Here is an 18,140-nt window from a genome sequence, read left to right as displayed (position 1 = left end):
TGGTAATGGTCAAGATGACGTGGTTGTTTTGGAAGATGGAAGTAATGGATTGTTAAGTACAGACAGTCAGGAAACTGTTTAGATGACACGGAATGTGTTAGAGTGGGCCTAGCACAGGAAGAAGGAGCAATCATAGAATAAGGGCCAAAGAGGAGGGATGCTGTTTGCTTTCCTGAATACTAAGGGATGGAGTGAGGGAAAATGGAGAACCCTAGTAGAGGAAGGAGATGGGTACATTATGATGTGATAGGAGTGGGTGAAACAGGTTGTCATAATAGCATGGAATGGAAAGAAAGTGGATGGAAAGGGATAAGTAGAGGAAGGAAAGTAGAAAAGGAAGGAGGGGGAGTAGGAATTATGTTGAGAAAAAAAGGCAGGTGTATAGAAGAGGTGGAGGAAGACATTGCCACTGGAAACATATTAGAGTACAACAAAGGAGTCATAATCACCACAGAGGTAACAAACAGACAAATGGTGGACGACGGTAGTATACATGGGAATAAAAGGATGTGGTAACTACAATGACAATAGAAAACTCTACAAGATAAAGGAAAAGATAGGAAAGGACAAATGGGTTAAAATGGGAGACTTAAATGTTCATATGGTACTCTCAACGAATGTGTGAATTGAAATGGTCAACTAATCTTAGGTTTTTGTTGACCGAGTAGGATGCAGAATAAAGAACTGGGAACTAGAAAACCCATCAACATGGAAGGAAGGGACTAGTGAATCTGCAATTGATTACATACTGGTAAATGATGTAGAGAAACAAGGCTGTAAGACGGAAAAATGAGGACATAGACATTTTGGACCATTTTATGATAGGAATTACGTGTGAAAAGATTAGAGGAAATAAAGTAGGAAAGGGAAAGAAGTGGCAGGAACAATGGGAAATTAGGAATGCCAATTGGATAAACTACTGTAGAGAGATGGACGCAACAATGCCTGGAGACTTAGTGACGGGAGATGGGAAGACTATAGATGAATGGGAAAAGAACATCAAGGAGACTGTACAGAAGGCTGGGAGAAGGATGATAGGAAGGAAAAGATTCAAGGTAGGTTGAAGGAAATTGAAAGGTTGGTGGAATGAGGTCAAGCAGATGATAGGTAGCAGGAAGAAAGAGAACAAGAAACAAAAGGAAGTTAGCCACTCTAAGGAAGAGACATAGGAAGGTGTATGAAGCAGAATGGAGGGAAGCATTGGATAGCTATGTAGATGCAAAGAAGGCAGCACAGAAAGTGATTAGGAAGAAGATAGCTAGATGGAAAGAAAAACAGGTGCATGTACAAAGGGCGTGGACAAAGGAAAAAGGAAGGATGGAGGAGACTGAAAAGGAATTTGGGTGGAGCAGATAGTCACTAGGAAATCAAGCTGAAAGTGGAAGGCAGGGCAACAATAGATGAGGAGATCACTAGCACAGTAAAGGAGTTTTGGAGGTAAGTAATATGGAAAAAGGAAAGGGATGAGGGAATGTAAAATGTAGTCATACACAGTGAAGTAAGGAATATGAATAGGATAGAGATAGACAAGCAGGAGATAGACTTAGATTTAAAGGCCATTAAAGAAGGGAAAGCTGATGGAACTGATGGGAGTTCATAAAATGTGAAGAATTAGTCAGGCTTTAGTTTCATTGTTCTGGGAAATAATATAAAAAGGGGATGTGCCACAAAACTGGGAGAAAAGAAGGGGTGATACTTATCCATAAAGGATGAGGTAAGCCGAGGGAGGAAACAGGAAGCTATAGACCCATAGCAGTCATAAATGTAATGGATAAATTGTTTGGGTGGGTGATGAATAAAAAGATATTAAAGTGGGTAGAGGAACAGTAGATTTTAGGAGAGAAGCAAAACGGATTTAGGTTGTAGCAAGGCTGTTATTAAAAAAGGAAAAATGAGACAACTGCTGGCAATCCAACAATGCATTTATTTACCTTCTATTTATTTATTTATTTTATTTATTTATTTTTTGTCATTATCCTAACGTGGGTATTTGGCCAAGGTTTATTTATAGCTTTGATTTTTATTTAATTTATTGAATTTTCAATTGTATTTTGTACCTTTTAACATTTTTCCTATTTACTTAATAATTAATTTAATATTTAATTCAAACATAATACATAGAATATATACACACATTTATGCCTTTACATATACTTCATTATATGGGATTCATAGTACTATCACAAGACTATTGTCCTTTGTCAGGGCAGGGAAGAAAGAGGGGTAACACACATGCACACAGGTAGGGAGGTTGCATAGCATTACTCGTACTTCGTATTATTTATGTACAAAATAGGGAACACATTCACATACTAATCATGCAGTAAACATTGTATACACACTTTCATATTTATATGTACACATTTTTTTGTTACACATTTTAATAGTGTTATATACATAGTGCAAGAAATTACATAATATATATATATATATATATATATATATATATATATATATATATATATATATATATATATATATATATATATATATATATATATGAAAATCACAGCTCTCTGATTAAATTGGTCTCAGTTAGGAAAAATCAACAGTCTATTGACCACATACAAGTGCTCATCACCCAAAAGGGTCTGTGTTAGCAGGAGGTCACAGCCCTGGCAGTAAGCTACCAAGGGTCACCTCTCCTCTTGATAACACACATAATGAAGCAAGATGTGCTCGATAGAAGGGGTTACGTTATAGGTGGTACATTGTGGTGGATAGGAGTTGGCCATGTATGGGAGCATATGGGTAGGCAGGGTGCAGTCCATCCTGAGGCATGTGAGGAGCACCTCCTCCCGCCTTGTGGGGCGATTGAAGGAGGCCCACTTGCCCAGGATGGGTTTGATGGACTGCAGGTGGAGGTTATCCCAGTTACTCTGCTACAGGAGTTTTACTGATAATTTAACTACTGAGAGACATGGCTGCAGATCCTGATGGAGGTTCCACACTCCCTCAAACTCTGCAGCAGACTGAACCAGCATGTCAGCCTGTTCATTCCTGCATATACTAGAATGTCCAGGAACACAAATCAGTGAGAAGAATTTACAACAAGGATTCAGCTTATTAATGATGTTGCCCTGGATTTCATTTGTACCATGAGGTCGGACTTTATTGCCTGAAGCACTGACAAAGAGTCCAATAAACTACAATTGACTGGTGATGTGAATTTATTACAAAGTCTATGGCCTTGTCAATAGCAAAAAGTTCTGTGGAAAACACTGATGTATGGGAAGGTTGTTTGAACCTGAGGGCACACTCACATGGCCACACACTTGCACCCACACATTCACTCATCTTGGAGCCATCGGTGTAGAGATGGAAGGACCCGATGAGGGCCTGGAAGCATTGTTGGAGCTCTGCCTCGATAACAACAGTCTCCTTCCCCAATAGCCACCCGATTATGAAGGTAGTCATGGAACATTTTCCAGGGTGGAATGGTGGGCAGCACAAGCTGATTCATGCCATCCAGTCTGATGCCCATGCACTGGCAGAGCATGTTGAGTCTTGCAGTGAATGGATGGCAGACCGCAGTGTGGAGGTGGTGGTGTTTCCATATAATGTTGCTTGCTGTGTTACTGAGGGGAGCCTTTCAGGCTGTTTTTATTACAGGGAATAAAAGGAGGGCACTGTGTCATATGTGTAGAGGTGGTATGTTAGCCTCAACCTCCATCCACGTCACACAAGTGCAATGTAGGGCCCCTAAGACACATTAGCACACATTCATTCTCACATCTAGTCTCTTCAGCTATTGGTTCTGATGCACACCCCATACACTGATGAGCCATAGTCTAAGTGAGAATGAATTAAGGACTTATACACCATTAATAAAGATTTACTGTCTGCTCTTCATGAGGTACCAGAGGTATACTTAAGGACATTAATTTTTTACAACAATGGATGAGCAATTCATTAATAGGGGTCTTCTAATAGAGTTTGCTCTCAAAATGCAGATCCAGGAACTTAACTGAATTTTTAAATGGTATCATCTGGTCTTGAAGAGTTAATTGCAAATCAGTTACATTATGTCTAGTGAAAACAACACCGATTCATTTAGGAATGGAAAACTTAAATCCCCACAGAGAGGCCCAGTGCTGGATGGAATTGAGAGCAGGTTGAATTTGTCCTGCCGAGAAGTGTGTGTTAGGTGAGGAGTTCCACAGCGCACAGTCATCAGTGTAAAGTGAGTATTTAAGATACCTAGGGATGGGAGTTGTTGACAGAATATCATTAATCATGAGTAGAAAATAAAATGGGACTAAGAACACTAACCTGTGGCACCCTGTTTTCCTGGATGAAAATGTCCGAGATAACATTACCAAGAAGCTTGACAGAGAATGTTCTGTCCTGAAGGAAATTATCAAAAAAATGGGCAAGTTACCTCTGAAACTGTGAGCGTAGAGTTTCATGAGGATAACATGTCATCATGTCATGTCAAAGACTTCTTGGATGTCCAGGAACACCCCTATCATGAATGCAATGTTAGGTGGTTCATTGTGCCTCGATATTTCTGAAAACCCGACTGCTGACCACCCAACAAACCCTTCGCTTCTGAAACAAAAATGAGTCTTCTCTTTATCATATGTTTCATGATCTTTCACAGACAGTACAATAGGAAGAAATGCAGTGGGGTCTGTATGGTATTCAGTCATTTTGGGGATTGGGATGACTTAAGCAAAGTGCCAGGAGTGTGGGAATGTGTGAGTGGTCCAGATTTTATTGTAGAGATGTAACAAATTTGGGAGGGAATGGTGACCAAAGTGTTATAGCATACTATAGGAAACATTGTCTGGACCATGACTGGAGTTAATAAAGGATTTCAGGATAAACAGGAGTTCATCCAATGTAAACCCTGTGTTGCAGTCAGAGTTTACACCACCTGTGCCAAAGTTTTGGGCAAAGAATTCCGCTGCCTTCTTATGGGGGCACTCACCCTAGCAGACCAAATATTAGAATAAAAAAAATAAATAAATAAATTCACATAAAAAAGTACCAGGAACTAAGAATCAAAACTTTCTGGACTATTTTGAATTATTATCAACTAATTTGTCCATGGAAAAGAATGTCCTTGGTATGTCATGACGCTATGATGTAATTCTCAATTATTTGACTTAAAGTGTTCTAGAGGCTACACTAATTATCTTAAAGTAAAATTTATTGGTCTGTGGAAGGTCATAACTATCCAAACGTTTCACCACTCAATTTCTTTCTTTTTTTTTTTTTTTCATTTGCAATACATCAGCAAGTGTTGCTGCATCATGTCAAGGAAAAACTTAACATTGACATTTTTTTTACTTTTGTCTGTCCTGTCTTTACTGCTTCGTATTTTCTAAAAAATTGAAAGTTAATGATATCCCTTGTCCTGATCAACAGATTTGGCATTTTCCAAATTAATCTGATCAACCATTAATTTTATGAAAATATTTAAAAGCAAAAAAACATCATGTTCTGAGTTATGGCCATGTAAAGATTGAAGTAGCTCTATCTCCTTTGAATATTATTCACATATGTAACTCTTGAACACAAGTACATGAAGCACTGAAAGAATCATCACATTATTCCATTATTTACTACTACTTGTTCCAGGCCTTACCAGTTTCTCTAAGACCGCAGAAAAAAAAAGTAGTTACAGGGGATGCGCCAAGCAGTCCATTTTCTCGCGCCTTTACTGATATTTAGTAAATACCTCACTGCTGGGGCTTTTCAGAGTGTCATTTTACACGGCAAGGGTATTTATTTATCTTTTTTTTTTTTACCAGCACAGGGTGCCTTCCCTTCCCTCCATGATGCATTCCTTGCTAAAGACTGGCCTTCAGTTACGTAAGGCCCGGTTCACACTAGTCCGTTTTTATGGATTCTGTCTTCGTTCACCGTCCAACAATGACGTCACAAAAATGAAGTCCATACTGAACGGAGGAGTTGGCTGCCATCTCTGTATCCATGTTTGTCAATATGGCCAAGCAGAGAAGAAGCCTCCTTGACAAGGAATTTGTATACTTCTTGGCAGCCTGCCACTGGCAGCTGATGAAGATAGGCCAGTGAGGTGGAAAAGATTGTCATTTATTGCACAGTAAAGAAATGTAAGTAACTACAGGCTAGTGAATCCTACAAGTACCTTTTGTAGTAGCCAATAAAAGGTACTTGAGTCTTCAATCACCAGAATCTCATGCGCTTTATATTTCTGTCCAGAATCATGCCAAGTCTGTTCTCCAACAGCCAAAAACTCCTTCATTAATAGAAAGTGTCAAAATCTTTCAAGATCTAACTCCCCACGTGACTTCTGGCACCTAACCAAAAACATCTCTAATAACTATGCTTCTTCTTCCCAATGGCACCACTGCCATCTCAACTATCTCTAAAGCTGAACTCTTCGCTCAAACCTTTGCTAAAAAACTCTACCTTGAATGATTCAGGGTTTGTTCCTCCCTCTCCTCCACCCTCTGATTACTTCATGCTAGCTATTAAAATTCTTCGCAATGATGTTTTCCATGCCCTCACTGGCCTAAACCCTCAGAAGGCTTACGGAGCTGATGGGGTCCCTCCTATTGTTCTCCGAAACTGCGCCTCTGTGCTTGCACCTTTCCTAGTCAAACTTTTTTCAACATCTACCTTTCTTTCTTGCTGGAAGTTTGCCTACATTCAGCCTGTTCCTAAAAGGGGTGATCGTTCTAATCCCTCAAGCTACCTTTCTGTTGTTTTAATTTCCTTCCTATCTAAAGTTTTCGAATCTATCCCCACAGGAAGATTCTTAAACATCTATCACTTCACAACCTTCTATCTGATCGCCAGTATGGGTTCCGTCAAGGCCACTCTACTGGTGATCTTCTGGCTTTCCTTACTGAGTCTTAGTCATCCTCTTTTAAAGATTTTGGTGAAATTTTTGCTGTTGCCTTAGACATATCAAAAGCTTTTGAGAGTCTGGCACAAAGCTTTGATTTTCAAACTACCCTCCTACGGCTTCTATCTATCTCTGTAACTTCATCTTAAGTTTCATTTCTGACCATTCTATTGCTATTATGGTTGACGGTCACTATTCTTCTCCTAAATCTATTGATAGGGGTATTCCTCAGGGTTCTGTCCTGTCATCCACTCTCTTCCTATTATACATCAATTATCTCAACCAGACTTCTTGTCCTATCCACCCCTACGCTGATGATACCACCCTGCACTTTTCCATGTCTTTTCATTGATGTCCAGTCTTTCAGGAAGTAAACAGTTCATGCAGAGAAGCCACAGAACGCCTGACTTCCGACAAGGGGCAGAGCAAACTTAGTATTGTTCAATGCCTCAAAAACTCAATTCCTCCATCTATCAACTTGGCACAACCTTCCAAGACAACTATCCGCTCTTCTTCAATGATACTCAACTGTGCCCCTCTTCTACACTGAACATCTTTGGTCTGTCCTTTACTTATAATCTAAACTGGAAACTTCACATCTCATCATTAGCTAAAACAGCTTCTATAAAGTTAGGCGTTTTGAGACATGTCTGCCAGTTTTTCTCACTCTTCCAGCTGCTAACTGTATAGGGGTTTTATCCATCCATGCATAGAGAATATTTCACGTGTTTGGGGAGGGAGTTCCAGTCATACCGCTCTTCTAGACAGGGTGAAATCAAAAGCTTTTCGTCTCATCAACTCCTCTCTTCTAACTGACTGTCTTCAGCCTCTTTCTCATTGCCACAATGTTGCATTCTTGCTATCTTCTACCACTATTTTCATGCTAACTGCTCTTCTGATCTTGCTAACTGCATACCTCCCTTCCTCCAGCTGTCTTGCTGCACAAGACTCTTCTTTCTATCACCTCTATTCTTTCCACCTCTCTAATGCAAGAGTTAACCAGTATTCTTAATCATTCATCACTTTCTCTGGTAAACTCTGGAACTCCCTGCCTGCTTCTGTATTTCCACCTTCCTATGACTTGAATTCCCTCACACTGGGACCCCAGTCCAGGTGTTGCCAGTGAAAGAAAACCTAATTTCGAAGATTTGCGAAGACCCGCAAAATTCCAAGAAAATTCCAAGATTTAAAAAAAAAAAAAAACACCGGTTTAGTATATAATCTAATTAATAGAAAGTTAGCAACTCATAAATAGACAGTCTTATGATACTCACTTTCCTGACGAAACGACAGGTTAGAACAGAAGAAATACGACAGCTTCGTCATCACTACTAGGTTCCTCTTCCGCATGCAGTGTTACCATACCACTCTTCTTTACTTCTAATTCTCTCTCTTTCAGATGTTGGTAACAGTGGCCAGTTTTCACGTCTCTGATCAGTGTATTTGATGGTTCCCAGTTCATGCAAAAGGTAGCTTATTTAGCAATAGCTTGGTTTGCCAATAAACAATCAACAGACTACAAATCAAATTAAAACTTGTAGTCTGTTGATTTGCTTTGTTTTAATAAAGTTCATCTGAGAGAACACTCTCTTGACACAGGCTGATGAATAAAGGAGGGCTAATAGGCAGCACATAAACTTTGCAAAAGTTCAAATTTTCTGTGGCCAATTCCATCTTTAACTGATTGGAGTTCACACCAAAATAATGTTGTTTTTTTCACTCAAATCTTTAAGAGACTCCTTACAATGCAAAAGATCTCTCCACTGATCCTGTAGCTCATCCAACTGCTCTTTCACAATTGTGTGGAAATAGACTGTTAATTTTGTAATTGATTTAAGGCATCTCTTACTGGAAAGTGCTTCATTTGGTTCCAAAATTCGTAGCATGGAGAGAACATTGTCTTCTTCAAAACTTTATTTTTTCTTGATCTGCACACACAGTTCAACCAAATAACACTGACAGTAGCTTAAAAATCTTTGTTCATGATCTCCTAGTGGTTTTTGGAGGAGCATTACTTTACATCTACCTCCAAGGCTGAGATCACTTAAACTTTTATGTATTTTCGTCACACGGATATATGTCAGAAAGTTTAAGAGGCTCGGTGACTTTGTCTTGTATAAACATCCCAAGGATACTCTGGTACTTGTCTGAGTTTGTAGAGTACAGTGAACTTAACCTAAAGTAATGTGCCTGAAACTGTACATTCATCTTGTCCACTTTGCCAAGAATGTAGTTTAAGAAGAGTAACATATGTTTTATTCTACATGTCATCATTGTTTTACTTATATTTGCGGTTCCATGAACCTTGTCAGTATCAGCCTCACCTTGAAAAAATAAAGCTAACGCATCTTGTCGCTCCAAAATCCTTGCTACTTGTTTCCCTCTTGAGAGCGACCGTGTTTGCGAGAGCTTCACCATCTTGTGTCTTGGTGAGTGTACAACATCCCGAATTAGCTGGAAATTATGCTGTCTTTTTGAGCTTCGAGAAAAATAGCAGCACACATCCTTTAAGAAGCATTCAAGCCATGATGGTAGCTCATTACTTGCGTGACTTGAGCACAGTGAAAACGAATGGCATACACACCCAATTATGGATACTGATGAGCTTTAAAACCTTTATTTGCTCCTAGCATGGTGGAACAGTTATTACTGGCAAAGTCAATTATGTTCTGCAAAGGTATTTGCCTTGTCTGAAGTATGTTTTTTACTGCTTTATAAAGTCCTTCAGCAGTTGTATCTTCCACTTGTACAGTATCTAGGAGGGCATCAGTTACACACAGCCTTTTCTCATCATAAAATCTTACCATGGAAGCCAAAACTTGTGACACAGAAACATCAGTACACTCGTCAATAATGAGAGAAAACTTACTTTCTCTACACATATTGGTTATCATCTCATGCTCTTACCATGCAATTCCCTCTTGCATAACGTAAGAAGCCTTGGTTTTTTCATGGACATACTTTGTGCTATCTCACTGTCTGGGAACATCTTTTTCATTACTGGCACCAAATGACCTACATAAAAAAAGGAGTACCATGTTCAGCCATAAAACTGTTAAGTAATTCTGCACGGACAACTTTGTTAATGTGGGAATCTTGTTCACTCTTTTTCTGTGCAAACTTTTCAATGCTAACTGTGCTTTTCTTTGCAGTTAAGTTCTTACCATGCTTAGCAGACACATTATGATGTAACATAGATAACTTATTACAGTTTATTTTTTATTTTTTTTTATTTACAATCACAAACACTACATATCACTGTGTATTCGTTTGTAGGATCTGGCTTCACCCATGTACATAGTTCAGGGTTCTCTAACCACTCACCCTTGAACACCTGTTGGTACCAAACTTTTGCTCTTTTTTTTTTTGGAGAGGTACTAGGTGTGTATTGGATCCTGGGTCACTCATATTGCATGTCTTGGGAAGGCACACGGGGTATGTAATAAAAATAATAAGAGCAAGGCAGCGAGTTAACCACAGAAGAAATACTATCCCGGAGATACGAGATGATGACGATTTCCGCAGTACGGATGGTATACAACTGACCATGTAAGTCGCCTCTGGGTGTGCCGCTCCCGGTCCAATAGGTGTGTTAAGTAAACTGACAGCCACTCAGATGTCCACGTTCAACCTGACATTCACCCACATTTTGAATATTTCATTAATAAAATATGCGTGTGGTATATTATGCATAGGACTAAATAGCTATTGGAATTAAAGGGACAGAAGAGGCCTGGATTCATTTTTTTTTTTTTTTGTGTGTAAAAGAAATATGGCAAAATTTCAAAAAATAACAGTCCTGGCAACCCGAACAGACGGGGAAATGTTCATTCCGCAGTAGGCTACACGTATGATTTTTTGTATGGTTACTATGGTAACGGGCAGAGGTGTACTGAATGTTGGAAGGGGAAAGAGGATTGAGGAGGAAAAAGGCCGGCACTTGGCCATTACTTTTGCTGTAAGTTGGCTATATTTTGATCAGAACTCGGCCAAATAATTTGCAGAATATTTCGTCTAGTATCATTTCACATTGAATGTTTTCGGAACAAAGTGATTTTTTTTTTTTTTTGTGACTATGTATTTAACCCCAAAAAACTAGTGAAGACTTGAAAATTCCAAGAATACAGGCTGTTTTCCCTTTTCATTCCAGATCCCATGATCAACTTAAAAATTCCAAGATCTAGAGAAAAAAGCCAAGCACTGGCATCACTGCCCAGTCACTTTTTTTTTTTTTTACAGTGTGAAAATGTTTAGTTTACAGTATAGTATCATTACATTACAAAGCCATAATTCAAAAACGTTTTTTTTTTTCATATACTTGAGTATCATACCTAGAACATTCAAAATATCAGTACGTGTAACACTGCCCGTCCCTCGGTACAAAGTTAAACTTGGTTCATCTCTTCTACTCAACTGCGTCTGTTCAAGCGGTGGCAGAAATGGAGCCCGGTTCCCACTACAGTTGCTCAAATGGAAACGGTGGTGACGCCATTGTTGGACGGTTTACGGAAACGGAATCCGTAAAAACGGAGTAGTGTAAACCGGGCCTAAAGGGCCGGTTCACACTAGTACGTTTTAGCGGATTCCGCTCCCGTTCTTCACTCCAACTATGACGTCACTCCCATCCGCTCATGTGTGAACCAGGTTCAGCTGGTGTATGGCTCTGCCACCCGCACTTGCCTTGAGTCGTGTGCAGAAGAGATGAATCCAAGTCAACTCCTTGCGTGTGTGCGGATGCGGTGTTACCCATATATTTTTTTTTTTTTTTTTTTTTTTGAGTATTCGAGTGCAGTAGCAATTTGGGTGAAGCACATAATTGCAATTATAGAAATTGTAATAATTGTATTTCAAGTTAAGACTGGAAATACTGCACCACTGTCTGAATGTGAACATCAGAGATCCCGCCAGCATCAAAGCCAGCCAACTATCCAAGAAACTCATTCTCTCGCACAGTACTCATACCTATGTGTACTCATACGAGGCTACCCCATACACACAACATTCTCATGTGCTCACCTACAGGGCTGCTAGATATATGCATTCCTAACAATAATCAAGATAGCTCGAGGGAAGACAAATAGGGGGAAAGAGGTGCTGAAGGAATTGGATGGTGAGTGGGAGAAAGGATTCAACATATATATTGGTTTTTGAGTGTAGAAATCTTGTTAATGTGTTAGTAGATCCTTAAAAACACTCTTAAAACCTGTTTCACTTCAACTAAAAGATTTTAGTGTAGAAATCTTGATAATCTGTCAAAAGAATCATAGAAACGCCCTTTAAAACCTGTTGTCATTTCAACTAGTCTTTTGAATGCAGAAATTTTGTTAATCTGTCACTAGAATTGTAAAAATACCTTTAAAAAGCCGTGTTACTTCAATTAGAGCCTTCTGAATACAGAAATTTTGTTAATCTGTCACTAGAATCGTAAAAGCACATTTAAAAATCCAAGTGTCACTTCAGCAAGAGCCTTTGCAAACAAATGCTGGAAGACAGAAAGGTGCATATCCGTTCCACCTCTTTGTGACGTCATAGTAGAAGCGCAGACTGGGTGCGGAATAGGCAAAAACGTACTAATGACAACTGGCCTTAAGGGTGCATAACCAGCGCCATTGTAGTTCCTTCGCTTCTTCTCTTCCTCTCCTCTTCTTGCACTGTTCGTATTTGCTTCGTTAGTGGAGGACCCAGGCAGTGAGGGAGATATGGGGAGGGAGGAGGTGGCTACAGCAGTTTGTCCCTCCTTGGGTGAAAGATGCGATGAGGCAGCATACATTTTTCATCATTTTTACGCTTCTAATATATTTTAGCTATTGCTTAGCATTCACTTTTCTCCTCCCATCTATCGTTGAGTGGTGGGTAGAAAGAGCAATAAGGGAGAGAAGGCAGGGAGCAAAGAGCCGCAAAACCACTTCCATCAAAGACATAGAGGAGGAGGCAGTAGACACCTGCCGAAACGATAATTACTCCCAGTGAGGTCTAAAGCACTGTTCAGGGGGTGCTGTGAACTTATCATTAAACCCAGCTGTGACCTCACTGAACGTTTCCCTTTGTGTCTCACAACACAAGGGGGCAGTCACAGCCTGCCCTCTAAAGACAACTCTCTTCCTCCACACAAAACTACAAGCACCTAATAACACACACACCCTTCACTCAAAAATTTTAAAATCATGGCGACTCCTACACCAGCCTCGGAGTCCCCATCTGGGGAGGGGACCATAAATGTCCCCAGGTCGGACTGCCTTTCCGTCGACGACCCTAGGTGTCTTGACACCCCCCTCAACTTTTTCTTCATTAACTTCTGCAACATTCGCGGTCTAAGATCTAATTTTCAATCTGTAGAACACCACCTCTCCTCTTCTAAACCTCATCTTCTTTTCCTCACTGAAACTCAGGTGTCTGAGGCAACTGACAGTAGCCCCTTTTCTGTTCCCTCCTACTTTCTCTATCCTCATTTTCGATCCAAAGCTGGATGCTGCGTTTATGTGCGCAATGACTTAACCTGCTCTCGTGCCCACGCTCTTGAATCTTCCGAGTTTTCCACCATCTGGCTACGACTACAGAGTCATTCTCATACTAAATTTATCTGTGCTGTGTACCTCTCTCCTAACTCCTCTGACTATAAGAAATTCTTTAACTACTTAACTTCCAAAGTGGAGCACATTCTGACCCTCTTCCCTTTTGCAGAGATCTCCATTCTTGGAGACTTCAATGTTCACCACCAGCTTTGGCTTTCCTCTCCCTTCACTGACCATCCTGGTGAACTAGCCTACAACTTTGCTATCCTCCATGACCTAGAGCAATTGGTGCAACACCCTACTTGTATTCCTGACTGTCTTGGAGATACGCCCAACATTCTTGACCTTTTCCTGACCTCTAATCCTTCTGCTTATGCTGTCACCCTTTCTTCTCCATTGGGCTCCTCCAATCACAATCTCATATCTTGTCCTATCACTCCAATCCCTCCTCAGGATCCCCCTAAGCGAAGGTGCCTCTGGCGTTTTGCCTCTGCTAGTTGGGGGGACCTGAGGAGGTATTTTGCTGATTTTCCTTGGAATGACTACTGCTTCCGTGTCAGAGACCCGTCTTTGTGTGCTGAGCGCATAACAGAGGTGATAGTGTCTGGCATGGAGGCGTACATTCCTCACTCTTTTTCTCATCCTAAACCTTCTAAACCTTGGTTTAACACAGCTTGTTCTCGTGCTATACATGATAGAGAGGTGGCCCACAAAAGGTACTTAAGCCTTCCATCACCAGAATCTCATGCACTTTATATTTCTCCCCGGAACCATGCCAAGTCTGTTCTCCAACTAGCCAAAAACTCCTTCATTAACAGAAAATGTCAAAACCTTTCAAGATCTAACTCCCCTCGTGATTTCTGGCATCTAGCCAAAAATGTCTCCAATAACTTTGCTTCTTCTTCTTTCCCTCCTCTACTTCAACCAGATGGCACCACTGCTATCACATCTATTTCTAAAGCTGAACTCTTTGCTCAAACCTTTGCTAAAAATTCTACCTTGGACGATTCTGGGCTTGTTCCTCCCTCTCCTCCACCCTCTGACTACTTCATGCCACGTATTAAAATTCTTTGCAATGATGTTTTCCATGCCCTCACTGGCCTAAACCCTTGGAAGGCTTATGGACCTGATGGGGTCCCTCCTATTGTTCTCCGAAACTGTGCCTCCGTGCTTGCACCTTGCCTAGTCAAACTCTTTCAGCTCTGTCTGTCAACATCTACCTTTCCTTCTTGCTGGAAGTTTGCCTACATTCAACCTGTTCCTAAAAAGGGAGACCGCTCTAATCCCTCAAACTACCGTCCTATTGCTTTAATTTCCTGCTTATCTAAAGTTTTTGAATCTATCCTCAACAGGAAGATTCTTAAACATCTATCACTTCACAACCTTCTATCTGATCGCCAGTATGGGTTCTGTCAAGGCCGCTCTACTGGTGATCTGGCTTTCCTTATGGAGTCTTGGTCATCCTCTTTTAGAGACTTTGGTGAAACTTTTGCTGTTGCCTTGGACATATCAAAAGCCTTTGATAGAGTCTGGCACAAAGCTTTGATTTCCAAACTACCCTCCTACGGTTTCTATCCTTCTCTTTGTAACTTCATCTCAAGTTTCCTTTCTGACCGTTCTATTGCTGCTGTGGTAGACGGTCACTGTTCTTCTCCTAAATCTATTAACAGTGGTGTTCCTCAGGGTTCTGCCCTGTCACCCACTCTCTTCTTATTATTCATTAATGATCTTCTAAACCAAACTTCTTGTCCTATCCACTCCTATGCTGATGATACCACCCTGCACTTTTCCACGTCTTTTTATAGACGTCCAACCCTTCAGGAGGTAAACATATCATGCAGGGAAGCCACAGAACGCCTGACTTCTGATCTTTCTAAAATTTCTGATTGGGGCAGAGCAAACTTGGTATTGTTCAATGCCTCAAAAACTTAATTCCTCCATCTATCAACTCGACACAATCTTCCAGACAACTATCCCCTCTTCTTCAATGACACTCAACTGTCCCCCTCTTCTACACTGAACATCCTCGGTCTGTCCTTTACTTATATTCTGAACTGGAAACTTCACATCTCATCTCTAGCCAAAACAGCTTCTATGAAGTTGGGTGTTCTGAGACGTTTCCGCCAGTTTTTCTCACCCCCCCCAGCTGCTAACTCTGTACAAGGGCCTTATCTGTCCATGTATGGAGTATGCTTCACATGTCTGGGGGGGTTCCACTCATACTGCTCTTCTAGACAGGGTGGAATCAAAAGCTTTTCGTCTCATCAACTCCTCTCCTCTAACTGACTGTCTTCAGCCCCTCTCTCACCGCCGCAATGTTGCATATCTAGCTGTCTTCTACCGCTATTTTCATGCCAACTGCTCTTCTGATCTTGCTAACTGCATGCCTCCCCTCCTTCCGCGGCCTCGCTGCACAAGACTTTCTTCTTTCTCTCACCCCTATTCTGTCCACCTCTCTTAACGCAAGAGTTAACCAGTATTCTCAATCATTCATCCCTTTCTCTGGTAAACTCTGGAACTCCCTGCCTGCTTCTGTATTTCCACCTTCCTATGACCTGAATTCCTTCAAGAGGGAGGTTTCAAGACACTTATCCACCAATTTTTGACCACTGCTTTGACCCTTTTATGGGACTGGCATTTCAGTGGGCATTTTTTTTTTATTAGATTTTTGTTGCCGTTGGCCAGTATCCTTCCTACATAAAAAAAAAAAAAAAAAAAATAGAAGCCACTGACAGACTCCCGGGGTGGAATCCACAAAGCATGTTGCTAGCGCCACATTAATGAGGCCCTCTGCGACCTCCCGCTCTCGACATCCGAGAAACAGTATCCACAAAGTCTTGCCGAGTTTGGAGGTTTTTTTTTATTTTTATTTAGGAGGAACACTTTCCAAGGGCAACAAAAAATCCAAAAAAAAAAAAAAAAAAAAAAAAAAAGCCCACTGAGATGCTAGTCCCAGAAGAGTCCAAAGCGGTAGTCAAAAACTGAAGGATAAGTGTCTTGAAACCTCCCTCTTGAAGGAATACAGAAACAGGCAGGGAGTTCCAGAGTTTACCAGGGAAACAGATGAATGATTGAGAATACTGGTTAACTCTTGCATTAGAGAGGTGGACAGAACAGGGATGAGAGAAAGAAGAAACTTTTGTGCAGTGAGGCTGCAGGAGGAGGGGAGGCATGCAGTTGGCAAGATCCAAAGAGCAGTTAGCATGAAATAGCAGTAGGAGATAGCTGGAGATGCAACATTGCGGCGATGTAAAGTATTTCCGATAAAAATTACCCTCAAATTTGTGTGAATCATGTAACAACCAAGAAAAAGTAAAATCACCAGCAAAAGGAAGGAATGGTATAAAGTAAAAATTTATCGAGTAAATTGACTGATGCAGTGTTTGTAATCACGTTGGCACATCTTACTGCTGTGTTTTGTATAGCCTCATTTAATGTTGCTATAGAATGTTGGTCATGAATGGTGCCACACAATATTTTAACTGTGACCAACGAAGTGTTTCGGTAGGTTGGGGAAAGACATGAAAGACTTGGTAGAATAAGATTCAACTCGTCTAGCATCAACTTAATGAACAACACGAATTTCATATCCTGGTCACCTTTATCTGTGGATTGTACCTCTTAATTTTCATCGAATTTGCCAAAACGCAGTTTAGCTCAAAGATGACTCACATAGATGCTTGTTGCTGACACACACACACACACTTAATTGTTTATAATTAATGCCCTGCATTCGTCACTCACCACGTCACCTTATCCATGAATGGCCTAGTTCCCCCTAACAACAGCCACCCTTGTCACTGGCACCCAGCACTTAGCGGCCCTGGTTCAGGACACGACTGGACGTAAACATGGAAGGAATTCCGATCATGGCGACTGAAGGCGATCAATGTTTAAATGTAGAGGTCACTTCTTCTCCAAGCTGCTCACAACACACCACTCACTTTCCTCTTATTCATTTAAGTAAGATTGATTGATTGACATTGATTGCTAGCTTAATTGTTGTATATAGATCTATAACAACGAAAGGCGGAGTCTGCCAGTCTCTCCATGACCATAGGATAGAATAAAGTATTTACATGAAGGAAACTGCACATACAAATCTTTTAAAAGCTATAAAATAAATAAATAAATGAAAAATAAATAAATAAAACACACACACACACACACACACACACACACACACACTATATATATATATATATATATATATATATATATATATATATATATATATATATATATATATATATATATATATATATATATATATATATATATATATATATGTGTGTGTGTGTGTGTGTGTGTGTGGCTAACAGTCTGAAGGACTGGCCAATGAAAGACAGGGCAAGAGCTGTAAGACACACATGCTGCATTACCATCTGGGCCAAGCTTTGGATATCCTTACGAACACGTGTATAAGGGTCTTCTTCAGTTCTTCGCAACCACCTCAAAAACAGGCATTTTCCAACTCACTCCTTTCGCACAGGTCTCCTGGGAGCTTCGGAACCTTACAACTACCCCGGGCCCGGATTCATCAAACTTACCAGCAAGGAACTGGTTTCATAAAAAAAATTTACCAGACCAAACTCCTAATAACATTGCCAACATCGTAAGATCATATTCAACAGACACTTACGACCTGGTAATCTGCCTGGGTAAGTTACAAGAGCTCTCTGGCACTGGTGCGAGTAACACCACCACCTCACTTTCGAGGACGAAGGAACGCCGTCAGCTGGTGAATATTTCATCCCCTATATGTTTACATGGGTGAGTTCTGAAGTGAA

General features: G+C 40.5%; 1 long non-coding RNA gene across 9 annotated transcripts in view; it reads right to left on the bottom strand.

Moving 5' to 3' along the window:
• Window positions 1-18,140, bottom strand: part of LOC135092147 (uncharacterized) — a 26,586-nt gene extending 8,446 nt beyond the window's left edge. Inside the window, exons 1-2 of one of the 9 annotated variants that reach the window (XR_010262770.1) lie at window positions 17,993-18,140; window positions 4,382-4,551 (exon numbers count right to left, since the gene is read on the bottom strand). This is a non-coding gene — a long non-coding RNA (uncharacterized LOC135092147). Of the gene's footprint in view, window positions 1-4,272; window positions 4,552-17,094; window positions 17,329-17,732; window positions 17,958-17,992 lie in introns of those variants that run through there. The other 8 variants (XR_010262772.1, XR_010262774.1, XR_010262769.1 and 5 more) reach the window with 8 other exon arrangements.

This window comes from Scylla paramamosain, chromosome 39, assembly GCF_035594125.1.
Source record: "Scylla paramamosain isolate STU-SP2022 chromosome 39, ASM3559412v1, whole genome shotgun sequence".
Lineage (NCBI taxonomy): Eukaryota > Metazoa > Arthropoda > Malacostraca > Decapoda > Portunidae > Scylla > Scylla paramamosain.
The sequence above is the reverse complement of the archived record's forward strand: the minus strand, read 5'-3'. Positions and strand labels throughout refer to the sequence as shown.